Source organism: Colobus angolensis, unplaced genomic scaffold, assembly GCF_000951035.1.
Source record: "Colobus angolensis palliatus isolate OR3802 unplaced genomic scaffold, Cang.pa_1.0 Scaffold177, whole genome shotgun sequence".
Taxonomy (NCBI): Eukaryota; Metazoa; Chordata; class Mammalia; order Primates; family Cercopithecidae; genus Colobus; species Colobus angolensis.
In genome coordinates, this window is record NW_012114899.1 from 5,098,036 (window position 1) to 5,110,893 (window position 12,858).

The 12,858-nt window shown below is 33.8% G+C and overlaps 1 protein-coding gene across 14 annotated transcripts in view; it reads right to left on the reverse strand.

Moving 5' to 3' along the window:
• PCDH15 (protocadherin-related 15) overlaps positions 1–12,858 on the reverse strand; it is a 1,021,780-nt gene that overhangs the window by 830,950 nt on the left and 177,972 nt on the right. The window lies entirely within an intron of this gene.

Consider the following 12,858-nt stretch of genomic DNA (forward strand, 5'->3'; position numbering starts at 1 on the left):
ACAACATCCACCAAGTTACTGTACATGAGAAGCAGCAGGAAGATGTAGGTTTCCTGTGGCCTTATATTCTTCTCATATAAGTTATAGATTCATGTATTGCCTGATTTTTGGAGATTTCCGGAGATGTACCAACTTGATCTCTCATGTGAGTTTCTCTTATTCTGGATTTTCAGTGACTTTTTCTCTTACTTTATTGGCTCTAAAATCACAGAAACCCTGTTTACCACAATCTTTTTCTTAAATTTATTTTTACAGGTCTTTAGTTAAAAGTTACAGGGGAGCAGACAAACCTTAAACTTGATAATACATGAGAAATAATGTTACTAGTATCTTAGAAGTCATGCCAGTAATTCGTCCAAATTTAAGCATCAATTGAAATACGAATGCAAAATTATTATACATGATTAATTACTTTAGGTCTTTCATCAGTTTATGGTAGAGTAACCAAATTGCCCTTGATGCCCCTCATGTGTCAAATACTGTTTTGGGTGCAAAGGATAGAGCAATAATATGACATGACTCTTGAGTCAGTTTGGTTATGACTGGAGTTGGTGAGAATGTTAGACTCACATTCATGAGTGGATTTGATAAATACATTGTGGCTGACATGATATCTGCTCTCACTAAGATTTCCATTTCAGTTCTTTGACTTCTCCTTTGCTTTGTTAGGAATGGCCTATATTGGCTACACCAAAAATTTACACTAATTAGTGAGCACTTCAGCTACTTTAAAAGAGAAGCTCAAATAGGAAGGAATATGCATATACACACAATTTTGTAAATATGAGATTCAAAACTCCTAGAAAGTTCATGCCAAAATTACCAAATTCTTTGAATTCTCAAAATTGCTAAATTGCTGAGCAATCTTCATCTAGCTACAGTACTTATTATTCCATCTGAAGCAAGCATATGCTTCAACACACAAAAAAAAGTTGAGTGCAAAACTATTAAGTAAAACTCTGAGAAAACATCATTTTTGTACCTGGCAATCAGGCAATTACTTAAAAATGTTAGCTAATATTTGTGAGTGTTATATTTAATTAAACATTAAAGAACTTTATAGAAGTATATTTTAAAAAGAAAGAAAGGAAGAAATGTAATAAACCAGAATTAAAGAGAAGATATGCAAAATGTTATTTGACAGAATCCGGAAGCACATGGAAAAGTTAATTCACCATGGTCAAGAAGGCTATATTCTTGGGAAGCAAAGTCGGTTCAACATATGCAAATCAATAAATTTGATTCACCTCATAAACAAAAGTTAATAACCATATCATTATCTCAATAGACTCAGATAAATCTTTTGATAGAATTCAACATCCCTTTATGATAAAAATCTACAACAAACTAGGCATTTAACATACCTCAAAATGATATGATAAACCTAATATATGACAAACCTAGAGCAAAATCATACTGAATGGACAAAATCTGGAAGCATACCCCTTGGGAACCAGAGCAAGACAATAATGCCCACTTTCACCACTCCTATTCAACATAGTACTGGAAGTCCTAGACAGAGCAATCAGGCAAAAGAAAAAAAAAAAATACAAGGCATCTAAATAGAAAAAAAAGGCAGTCAAATTAACTCTCTTCAGTGCTGATATAATTCTATACCTAGAAAACTGTAAAGACTCTTCCAAAAGGACCCTAGAATTGATTAGCAACTGCAGTAAAGTTTCAGGATCCAAAATACACATACAAAAATCAGTAGCATTTCTATACACCAACAATGTTCAAGTTGGGAGCCAAATTAAGATCACAAACCCATTTACAATAGCCACAGAAAAATTAAGTAGGAATGCATCCAACAAAGGAGATGAAAGATTTCTAGAAGAAGAATTACAAAATGCTGCTGAATGAAATCACAGATGAAACAAATGGGAAAAAGTTCCATGCTCATGGACTGGAACTACCAACTATGTTTTTCCCAGAACTAGAAGAAAGTCTTCTAAAATTCATATGGAACTGGAAAAGAGCTTGAATAGCTAAAGCAATCCTAAGTGAAGAGAAGAAAGCTGGAGGCATCACATTATCTGTCTTCAAATTGTATATACAGCTACTTTAACTAAAAAAGTGTGGTATTGTCAAAAAAACAAACACATAGACCAATGGAACAGAATAGAGAACAGAAATAAAGCTGCACACTTACAACCATCTGATCTTCAACAGAGTTGACAAAAATAAGCAATGGGGAAAGGACTTTCTATTCAATAAATGATGCTAGGATAACTGACTAGCCATATGCAGAAGAATGAAATTGTACTCCTGCCTTTCATTGCAGGCAAAAAAATTGTCTCAAGATGAATGTAAGACCTAAAACTATAAAAGTGCCAGAAGAAAACCTAGGACATGACATTCTGGGCATCAGCCTTGGCTAAGAATTTATGAGTAAGTCCTCAAAAGTAATTGCAAAAGCACAAATTACAAAAAAAATGAAAATGGACAATTGGAACCTTAAACTAAAGAGCTTCTGCATCTCCAAATAAACTGTCAACAGAGTAAACAGATAACCTATGGAATGGAAGGAAATTTTCATAAGTTATGCGTCTGACAGAAGTCTAATAACCAGAGCCTCTAAGGAACTTAAACAATTAAAAAGTGAAAAAACAAATAAGCTCATTGAAAAGTAAGCAGAGGACATGAAGAGACCGTTCTCAAAGGAAGACTTACAAGCAGCCAACAAACATATGACAAATGCTCTACATCACTAAGCATCAGAGAAATACAAATCAAAACAAACGAGATACTGTCTCACACCAATCAAATTGTTATTATTAAAAAGTCAAAAATAACAGATGTTTATGATATATGTCCCCACAATATCCCACATAAAATTTCAATTCCCGATGTTGGAGGTGGGTCCTGATTGGAGGTGTTTGGATTATGGAGACTGATTCCTCATGGCTTGGTGCTGTCCTCAGACAGTGAGTGAGTTCTCCTGAGATCTGGTCATTTATCATTTAAAATATGTGGCACCGCCCCACCTCTCTCTTGCTTCCACTCTGCCATGTGAGATCCTTGCTCCAGCTTTGCCTTTCACCATGAGCAAAAAGCTCCTTGAGGCCTTCCTAGAAGCTGAGAAGATGCTGGCGCTGTGCTTCCTGTACAGCCTGCAGAACCATTAGCCAATTAAATCTCTTTTCTTTAAAAATTACCCAATGTCAGGTATTTATTGATAGTAATACAAGAATAGCCTAACACAGTTGGTGAGGCTGTGGAGAAAAGGGAATGGTTATACACTCTGGGTTTGAATGTAAATTAGTTCAGCCTCTGTGGAAAGCAGTTTGGAGATTTCCCAAAGAACTCAGAACTACCATTAGACACAGCGTTTACATTACTAGGCATACACACAGAGGAAAATAAATCATCCTACAAAAAAGGGACACATTAATTTGTGTGTTCCATCACAGCACTGTGCACAAAAGCCAAGTGTATTAGTCTGTTTTCACACTGCTATAAAGAACTGCCTGAGACTGGGTAATTTATAAATGAAAAACATTTAATTAACTCCCAATTCGGCATAGCTGGGGAGGCTTCAGGAAACTTACAATTATGGTAGAAGGCCAATGGGAAGTAAGGCACTTTTTCACAAGGCAGCAGGAAGGAGAATGAATTCAGGGGGAACCACCACACACAGGTAAAACCATCAGGTCTCATGAGAACTCACGCACTATGGCGAGAACAGCATAGGGGAAACCGCCCCCATGATTCAACTACCTCCACCTGGTCTCTCCCTTGACATGTGGGGATTAAGAGGACTACAATTCGAAATGAGAATTTGGGTGGGGACACAGGCAAACCTTATCATCAAGACATGGACTCAACCCAGGTGTCCATGGATTGGATAAAGAAAATGCCGTACATATACACCATGGAATACTACACAGCCATTAAACAAGAATGAAATCATGTCCTTTACAGTAACATGGATGCAGCTGGAGGCCCTTATCCTAAGCAAATTAATACAGGAAGAGAAAACCAAATATTGCATGTTCTCACTTATAAGTGGGAGTTAATCACTGGGTACACATGGACATAAATATAGGAACACTAGCACTGGGAACTACTATAGTGGGAAGAGTAGAAGTGGGTCAAGATCTGAAAAAATACCTGCTAGGTACTATGCTCACTATCTGGGTGATGGGATCAATCATACCCCAAAACTCAGTGTCACACAATATACTCATGTCTCAACCCTGAATCTAAAACAATAGTTGAAAGCATAAAACATAAAATAAATCTTCAATTGGCATGATAAATGTTAAAAATTAAACATCAGGGGAGAATGTGTGAGGAGCATGTGGTGATATTCTGTATTACCTTGGCAACCTTTCAGCAAATTTAAATTTATTTCAAAATAAAAATTTATATTAAAATTACCCTTGTTAATATTTTAATTAACAATATTTATAACTTAAAAAAGGAAATTAAATGTGTTTCAAGAATAAGGGGACACTGACATCCTTCTTCTTCCATTCTGAAGAAGATCATAAAACATAAGCACTTGTGCCGGCCCCAAGACTGGATCAAAAGGTTAACACACAGATCTATTAATCACACATCTAAAATTCTCAAACACTAAGATATTCCGTTGACTCTAAAGTCAGACCTGAATCCTACCTCAAAGGACTTGAACAAGAAGTTTCAAGAAAAAAATAGCAACAGTTGTTTTAGGAGGAAATGTGCATATTTTATAGGTCAACAAGGACAGGTATGAGACAGGTAGCCTGAATTCCCACTAACAGGAATATTAAAAAGAAACAATGAAAGAAAAGTATATAATTACCTACAGAAATGAAATTGTAAACTAAAGAGAGTTCCGGTTTAGCAGATTAAAGCAGAAGTCTTGACTCCAGTTTCCATTTGGGCTAACACCATAATGGAATATGGAGACTGAAAAAAAGCCCAAGTAAATGAGACACATTTCTGTGGAAGGAGTTAGATGATTTTTTTTTTTTTTTTTTTTAACAGAGTAACCTGAAGAAGGGAACCTGCATAATCCTGAAGGTCAGGGAGCAAAGTAAAGAGTAAAGAACATCCACTGGAGATTTTCTTCTTCTGAATTCCTTGGGTTTTAAGTACATCCTTTTGTGAGATGCAATGGATGTTGGGTTGCAGGCAGAGTTTGAAGTCTTTCCCTTCATATTTTCTAATTCTTTTTATAAGTTGCCCTAATCATTTAGAGAGGAGTTTTGCATGAACCTGAAAGTTGCAGAGTTTGTTTTGTAAAAAATAAGAAACACTAGTGTCAAAGATCAAGTAAGGTAGACTGGTTGCTTTACCCATTATTCAGGCAGAGAAGGAAAGTAGTGAACTGTGTTGGCCATGTCTAGGTTCAAGGAGGAGACAGGTGAAAGCCCAGAGTACCTAACAGTGGAGAATTTCTTGACCCTGGAGGAAAAAAGGTTTTATGTGAAGAAGATGCAAAAAGTAAAATGGAAAAGAAACAGTGTGAAGGTGTCCTCCCCACACAAACACTGGCTCACTGAGGGAAATGGGAGTCTTCATGATCTCCAAGATTTCCGAAAATATCAGGTATCTACCTGTAAATCGATTATGCCCCTAACCTAATGTTAATGAATGTATTCTCTATGGAGAGATCTCTCTGCAATAACCATGGAGATCTAAAAAACTGAACCTAAATCATAAAAAGAGTTTAGGCACATATGAGAAGTGTTTTAGAGACAATGTCTTTGACAGCATAATTGTACACAAATCAGCCAGAACTTTTCATGACCCCATGCATTAGCTGATATTCCAAGATGTCCACACACCAGCCATGAATCTCTTTCTGGCTACTGGAGTTATTCCTTATCTTCATACATGCCTTCCATTACTTTCAGGTTTCTTGTGTCCAGAGCCAAATGACTGAATTAAACTCTGATAAACTTGTATCAGGACCGGCCTTGATTCTTACCAAAAGCAATACTGCATTTCAAGAGAATGAAACCTTTTATAAGGTAAATTATAAAATATTGTATTGCTTTCTATACTTGTAACAGGAGCACCCTTGATTCTTACCAAAAACAATACTGCATTTCAAGAGGATGAAACTTTTTATATGGTGCATTATAAAATCTTGCACTGCTTCTGTACTTATACATATTTTGCATATGTCATTATAGCCAATAACAATTTTAGAAATAATTAAAGTCTCAAAGTGTTCCTTTTTGAAGTCGGCAGCAGTTACAATTTGTTATAACTGTGAAAACTGAATAATATTTTATTCATTTTAATTCCTGAAGGTCGTATAAGTCTCTGGACTTACTGCATTTTATCTAAAATATGTATTTTCTTTTGGGAAATGGAGAATTATTTATTTATTAATCTAAGCATGCCTATGCTTTTAGAATACAAGGCAGGCTCTGCAATTTTCTTACAAGAGGCTAAATAGAATGGAAAGCAAAATAAAAGGAAAAGAGCCTGAGAAAAAATTACACATATTGTTTAGAACTTTGGTGATAACAAGAGTTAAAGATGCTTGCGCGTATACACTATCTTCCAATGGTTTCAGCTGTAAATATATTAAAATGAGCATTTTAACCTTAAGTAAATAAAAAAGACACATAGTTAGGCATCTTTACGATTATAAACTGCTGCTTATTCTTATCTATGCTCCTAAAATGCCTTATAATATCTGGTGTCACTGCCTTAGATTACAAGCCCAAAACAGAGTTTTCTTTTTTTTTAATAGATAATATTCTAAAGGTGATTTTCTAAGCGTGCACGGCTTCTTTAGGAAGATAGCAGTATGGCTTACATGTACGATTTATAGAGCAGAGATTTTAAGCCACAAACTCATCATTGATGTCTTACAGCCAGATTTAATTACCTTCCAGAGTTTTGATTATTTTGTTCCTTGCTTTAAACAAATCACACATAAAATTACGCCTACATGATATGTAGTTTTTCTTGTTTTTGAAATGTATACAGATGTCTCCTATTATAAATAAATACTTTATTTCTGGACTTCCTTTCTTTACTCAGTCAAGTCAAGGCTAAAATGAAAGCAATTAATTTAGTGACCTATATAAAATACATGCTTATTTAGCTGAGATCTGCTTCAAAAACTCGAGTAAAATAAAGAGCTCCATGTAAAAAATGGTGACATTTGTGTTTAATGAGCCTTAATTCATTATATATATATATATGTATGTGTATATATACACACTTAATTTCATACATTGTGTAATTTTACAATCTTTACTGTCACCAAAATGTACCTGCTTTATCTTGTATTCTACCAGAGTTCCAGTACATGAAAATTGTGAAATTCACAGCAATATAACTGCTATAAGTTGTTAATCACATATAATACATTACGCATTGTGTTGGGTAATTGGCATTCTTTTATCTCTTTTAATTTAATGAAAGTTGTATTAGGATAGGCAAGAATGTGTTATGGTAACAACTATAAAATATTAGAAGCCTAAAATAACAAAAATTATATATTGCTATTCAGTCTCGATGTTCAAATTGTTCTGCTATTATACTCACTCAAAAGATATAGGTTGACAGAGCTAATAATGACACACTCAACAGAGGGAAGAAAAACGTCATAAACAATACAATGGATCTTATATTTCTCATTCAGAGGTGACCTCCATGAGTTCACTTTTAATCACAGATATTATGGTCATGTATCACTTGAAAAACAAAAACACAGAAGTATAATCCTATCATGTGTCTGCAAAGAAAACGAGAAATATTTGGTAACAGGAATAATGACTAACGTCTCTCAAAAAAAAAAATATTACAAGAGAGCCACTACCATCATTTGTGAAATAAAGAACTAGAAGCTCAAAAAAGTAAGTAACATTAATAATTGACATGAAGTCATTAATCCAGTAATTCTAAGAACTGAATACTAATCCATTTCTAAAACTCTTATTTTTTTTCTATTATTAATATTTTGATTGGAACTTAAAGGTAAAACATTAGACTAAGCATCAACAGTTTATGGTGCACTATCACCATTAGCAAATAAATGGTGCTTTTCTTAAAGGTATTTATTCACACAGCGCAATGAATATTAAAAACTTGCTTAAACCAAGAATTACAGTATTACCAACTATATTCATCTGCATGTCTCTGTTCTCCCATTCCCCTTTTTTTACCCTCAGAGATAATCACTTTCCCATCAGCCAGACAAGAGTCAGTCTTGCAAGCAGGCCTTTCTAAGTGCAGCAGTCTCAGGTCTCTTTTCCACATACTGTAAAACTAAATTGTATTTAATTTGCATATATCACATTTTCCTTCCTAATATGAATTTATAAATGTCATGAATTATATTGACAAACCATGAAACAATTTTATATAAATATATTTTCTAGAAGCCACATATAATGGCAAATGAAGTGAGTTTAAGATTTTAGGTTAGGTCTCTGAAATGTACAAACAGAAAGAAGGGGAAAGAGCAGAATTGAAAGAAGAACATGGGCAGGAGGTCACATCACCAGCATAGCATTCCCAGTCAGCTTTCTGGAGCTAATGAGTGATAAGACCGAAGAGGCAAACAATCCGAAATCTATAAAATGTAACATTGTTGAACTCTTTATTTTTATAACTTATAAATAAGAACATTAATTTCCAATACACCATAGCCCTATTTTTTCTAGTACTAGAAAACACAACAAAATTTTCAAATACTTCACACAACATCATATCAAGGCAAACTATGGCCATATTGCGACATGTTCATGATGTAATACAAGTAAACAAGATGTCAGTAAGTTGTGATTCTTCCAAGTATATAAAAGTCTTTCAAACTTTCATGGCATAGCATACATTCTTTCCTTTTTTGAGCTAAAATTGTCTACTCTGTATCACTATATCTATTCCTCTGTCCTACTCCTAGTCAAGACTCAACTAAGAATCAATCTTTAAAAAAAAAAAGAAAAACAATTTAGTGAAGCTAGCTGAAGAATGATTTAGTTACCTATTTTGAGCTCCATCATTTTCTTGGAACACTATTTTGATAGATATATGAGTTTTCTTGTCAGTATCCCTCACTTTGCTATAAAATCTATAAGAGATATGTTAGTTTTCTATCACTGTTGTAAACATCACCACAGATTACATGACTTAAAATAACACAAATTTGTTACCTTATAGTTCTGTGAGTCATAAGTCTCATTAGCCTAAAATTGAAGTGTGGACAGGACTATATCCCTTCTTTAGATCAAAAGGAAAATTCATGTATTTGTCTGTCCTGGCTTCTGGAGACGGCTCTGTTCCTTGACTCATGGTTCTTCTTCAGTTTTATAAGTTAGTAACAGTCAGTTGAGTACTACTCTCATCGCATCACACACTTATTCCACAGTCACATTTCCCTCAGACTTTGAGCTTATCTGCTTTACTCTTTCATTTTCAAGGACTCTAATTATTGTATTGAGTTTTCCTGTATATTCCAAAATAATCTTTTCAGGTCAGCTGATTGGCAAATTTTATCTTCAATAAATTCTCATTTGTCATATAATGTAACGTATTTGCGAGTTCCAGGAATTAGGACATAGAAATAGTTGGGGAGTTACTATTCTGTCTATCCCAAGGAGCATAAAAAAAATCCAGTGTTTTTAATGAGCTCAATAAATATGGTAATGGAAACAATCAAGTTTCAGAACATACTTGTCTGAATCTAATTGGTACTGTGAATGGCACAAGTGATATTAAGTGTTAGAACATCTGAAACAGATGAAGACCTTTTAATGTGGACAATACCAAGGTCTACCTGACTAATTAGTACAGTATCTTAAAAGAACTCCTTTAGATTAATTCCTTCAGATAACAGATGAGGAAATTGTATCCCAGACAGACACCTTGATTTTCTCTACGTCCCTCATGGAAATAGGGAGACTCCCCCTCCACCCTGTGTCACATTTTGTAAACTTGCACAACACAAAAGATCTGCTTGAACTCTGATGACTGATAGTTTCATAAAAAATATATATATATATATTATTTTCAGCTTCTTGTAACTATATATTTTAGACATACATTACGAAACTGGATTGGGGTACCAATCTCAGAGAGAAACTACGTATTTTACCTTTACATTTTTTTATTTGATTGCAATCTAGTAAATAATTTAAAGAAAGAAAGACATGACCTCCCAAATAATTGACAGACATTTATAATTAAGATTATTCTTTCAAAATTCAAGTTTTGAATTTGAGGTAAGAAATATCCCTTCAGAAATCTCCCACATTTTTGCTGCATCTACAGTATATCTCATTATACTCAGTTAAGTCATCCAGTAATAACTAAAATCCTAAAGTACTTTGCCAAAAATGTTACCAGATAAAACAATAATAAAAAAAACTAGCTAATGAATTTAGGATAGTGCTTGGCTTCCATTTTTTACATTTGTCAACTAGCCTATCTTTTATTTTATTTTTTTTTAATTTCTCAAAGAACTAAAAGTAGGTCTACCATTTGATTGAGCAAGTCCACTACTAGGTATTTACCCAAAGAAAAAGAAATTATTATATAAAAAGACACCCACACATGCACATTTATTTGCAACATAGTTCACAACTGCAAAGATATGGAATCGATCTAAGTGTCCATCAACCAATGAGTGGATAAAGAAAACATGTTATATAGACACCATGGAATACCACTCAGCCATAAAAAATAATGAAATTATGTTTTTTGTTTGTTTGTTTGTTTTTTCAACAACTCAGATGGAACTGGAGGCCATTATCCTAAGTAAAGTCAGAAATATAAAACTAAATACTGCAAGTTCTCACTTGTAAGTGGAAGCTAAGCTATGGATACACAATGATATACAGAGTGAAATAATGAACAATAGTCTATTTTAACAATCCACTATCCCTTTAATTTTATCTCCTGTATCCTGTAAAAAGAACCTAAAGTTCTCAGGTGAGTATTATTCTTACGTCTCCAAAATTAATAGCTGTGCTTGATGTTTTCTTTTCTTTCTTTTTTTTTTTTTTTTTTTTGAGACGGAGTCTCGCTCTGTCACCCAGGCTGGAGTGCTGTGGCCGGATCTCAGCTCACTGCAAGCCCCGCCTCCCGGGTTCACGCCATTCTCCTGCCTCAGCCTCCCGAGTAGCTGGGACTACAGACGCCTGCCACCTCTCCTGGCTAGTTTTTTGTAGTTTTTAGTAGAGACGGGGTTTCACCGTGTTAGCCAGGATGGTCTCGATCTCCTGACCTCGTGATCCGCCCGTCTCGGCCTCCCAAAGTGCTGGGATTACAGGCTTGAGCCACCGCGCCCGGCGATGTTTTCTTATAGAATTGAAATTCCAAATATATGTTTATAAATAAATGATACATTCAAATTTGTTATGTTGTGTACATGTTGCTACTTTGAAAGTTAATATTATCTTCAACTTCCATAGTTTGTTATAATATTTAAAGAGATTCAGACAAACATGACCTCAGAGAATCCATGAGGAGGCATACATATTCTTTGGTCCTAGATATATAAAATCTTACTTAGTCAGAGAGTTAAGAGTTATACAGTATTTCTTGAAGCCGAGTCTAAATTTTTTTATTTCTTACATTAAAAGACCAAAAGAGGTCTCAGAAGTTTAAGTTTTTGAGAGAAAACTACATTCTAAAATTCATGTGAGGATTACTTATTTCTCCATAATTTGACTTAAAATGATTATTTTAATAAATTAAGTACAAGACACTAATGTCAAATTATAAGACAATAGACCAGTTACACATTTGACATCCCTACAAAGATATTCAATAGATTGAGTTGTTATAATAGTGAATAAAGTAGACAAAGACTAATAAATAGGAGTATTCCTCGGAGAGTCTGGTAACACATACTGTAAACTCTGCAAAATTTATATGGGAACACCACCAAAAGAATACATGACTAATGATGATTCGGAGGTTTTCAAATAGATTCATGTGTATCTGCAGTCACCCAACCACACATTCACCCTGTCACCTGACACTATCACCATTTAACAAAAGAGACTAATGAAACAATGTACTTTCCTGATATATGGCATTGAATGAAATATACCTAGTGAATTATAGATAGATTTTAAAAAGCTGGTCATGGTGGTGCATGCCTATAGTCCAGCTGATCTGGAGGCTGAGGAAGGAAGATCACTTGAGCCCAGCAGGTCAAAGCTGTAGTGCATCACAGTCATACCTATGAATAGCACTGCACTCCAGCCTGGACAACATAGCAAGACCTCGTCTCTAAATAAATAAATAAAAACCAATTAGAAAGCAAAATGAGAAAATTGAGAAAAATAATTTATAGTTAATTTTGCTTCCATCTGAATGTGTAATTTGATAATAAAGTTATTTGTATAATTAAACATAATTTCTTTATCAAGAAAACAAAAATGAAGTCAGAAAAAAATAAAAATTGGAAATTTTCTACCTTCCTGAAATTTGTTTTTTTTTTTTTTTTTTTTTTTTTGGAAAATCCGTTTAGGAATACTTACTATTATTTCAAAAATTTAATATCATGGGTTCAAAGACACTTGAGATATACAAATAAGCACCTTTAATACTTTTCTATTTGTTAAATATATCTTAGTAAAATAAATGAACTAATAAAATTCCTAAATGTTTTACTGAACAATGATTTTTTCTTGATGTTTAGATGAAAAAATATATTACCTACAAAAAGATACTAAGTGGTGTCATAGTGTGTAGCTTGAATAAGGATATTTACTGAAACATTTTTATGAAAAATAAATATATTTGATTAAATAAGTTTTATACCTTTTCCCTCAAGATGTTTCCTTTTTTCTTCCTTATTCTTGAAATTACTTATAAATGACAGGAATCTTATATGAGTTCTAAAATCAGAATAAGAAGAAGAGTGGAAGAAGTAGAAAAAGAAAAAAAAAA